The sequence below is a fragment of the Mandrillus leucophaeus genome, unplaced genomic scaffold (genome assembly GCF_000951045.1).
Source record: "Mandrillus leucophaeus isolate KB7577 unplaced genomic scaffold, Mleu.le_1.0 Scaffold430, whole genome shotgun sequence".
Taxonomy (NCBI): Eukaryota; Metazoa; Chordata; class Mammalia; order Primates; family Cercopithecidae; genus Mandrillus; species Mandrillus leucophaeus.
In genome coordinates, this window is record NW_012104588.1 from 1,483,370 (window position 1) to 1,485,606 (window position 2,237).

The window sequence follows — 2,237 nt, forward strand, 5'->3', positions numbered from 1 at the left end:
AGTGAGCCGAGATCATGCCACTGCACTCCAGCCTGGGTGACAAGAGCGAAGCTCCGTATCAAAAAACAAACAAACAAAAAAACTGGAGAATATATCTGCCTCAGGGGCTGTGGAGAGGATAGAAGGCTGTGTTTAGCACACAGCCTAGTACACAAGCATTCGTTAAATGGATGCAAGACCAAGACGTTCATTTCCTTCTGAAACAAGAGAGCAATCATGAGTGATGCAATCTTGTCTTTTCCCTCACCAATTTTTATGAGCAATTTCTCTTAAAGGAACATTCTGATGTTACGGATTAACTGTGGTTTAGTTTTTATTCACTCTGTATATATAACACTTTCCCATATGTCAACTCTCCTAGTGTGTTCTACATTGCTTCATTCATTCATTCACCAAATATTTATTAAGCATCTGCTATCTTCCAGGCACTATATTTCCACAAAAGGTAGGAATATGTTGAGCATAAAAACAGAGCCGGCCGGGCTCAGGGGCTCATGCCTGTAATCCCAGCATTTTGGGAGGCTAAAGTAGGAAGAGCCCTTAAATCCAGAAGTTCAAGACTAGCTGAGGCAACACAGTGAGACCCCATCTCTATTTAAAAAACAAAAAGCAAAAACAGAGCTCATGAGGGAGATGCAAATTAAACCCACAATGAGATATCTCCTCACACCTGTCAGCATGGCTATTAGTAGAGAGACAAAAGATAACAAGTGTTAGTGAGAATGTGGAGGAAGAGAACCCTTGTACACTGCTTGTGTGAGTGTAAATTAGTACAGCCATTACGGAAAATTGCATGGAGGTTTCTCAAAAAACTAAAAATAAAATTATCATATAATCCAGCAATCCCACTTCTGGGTTACCCACAAAATTTGAAATCAGTATGTTGAAGAGAAGTCTGTATGCCCATGTTCATTGAAGCACTAGTCACAATAGCCAAGATATGGAATTAGCCTAAGGGTCCATCAGTGGATAAATGAATGGATAAAGAAAATGTGGCAGGCCAGGTGCGGTGGCTCACGCCTATAATCCTAGCACTTTCGGAGGCCAAGGTGGGCGGATCGCTTGAGCTCAGGAGTTTGAGACCAGCCTGGGCAACATGGCAAAACCCGTCTCTACAAAAAATGCAAAAAACTTAGCTCCATGTGGTGGCGCATGCCTGTGATCCTAGCTACTTGGGGAGCTGAGGTGGGAGGATGACTTGAGCCTAGGAGGTGGAGGTTACAGTGAACTGAGATCGTGCCACTACAGTGGAAAAAAAAAGTGAGACCCTATCTCCAAAAAAAAAAAAAAAAAAAGGAAAGAAAAAGAAAATATGGCATATATATGATGGAATACTAGTCAGCCTTATAAAAGGAAGAAGTTCTGTCATTTGTGATGATATGGATAGAATTGGAGAACATTATGCTAAGTGGAATAAGCAAAACCCAGAAAGACAAACACCACGTGCTCTCACTTATACATGAAAACTAAAACAACTGTTCTCAGAAGCAGAGAGTAGAACAATGGTGATCAGAGACTAGCGGGTGGGGGGAACAGGGAGGTGATAATCAATGGATTCAAAGCGTCACTTAGGCAGAATAAGTTCGATTTTTTTTTTAGATCTATTGCAGAGCGTGGTGACTATCCCTAACAACTGAGTACTGCACATTTCCATCCGTTAAAAGAATAAATCTCAAATGCTCTCATTCCAAAAAAAAGTCAAATACTGGAAGTGATGGATAAATTAAGTCACTCATTAATAATTTCATATTATATTTAAAAATCATAACATTGTTTTGTACTCAGTAAATATGTACAACTATAATTCGTCTATTAAAAGACCCAGAGCCCACAACTCTCACTTCAACTCTGGACTCCAAAACATTACCTGCCTCATGGCCGATGCCCTTGGATGACCCACAGGCATCTCAGAGGTAATATATCCTGACATGAACTTCTGATTTCCCCAGACCTTGCTCCTTCACCCTTTCAGGGTTCATCTGAGGGTAAATTCATCCTCCAGATACTCACCCCAAGTCATTAACTCCACCCTCGACTCATCTTTTCTTATACTTGATAGTCCACGTGTCAGGAAAGGTTGTTCACTCTATATGTCCCCCATAACCAGGAAACAAGCAGTCTTGCCACCCTGGCCCAGGCCAAACGAATCTCTTATTCTTTATTTTTCTGAGGAAGAGTCTCACTCTGTCGCCCAGGCTGCAGTGCAGTGGCGCCATCTTGGCTAACTGCAACCTCTG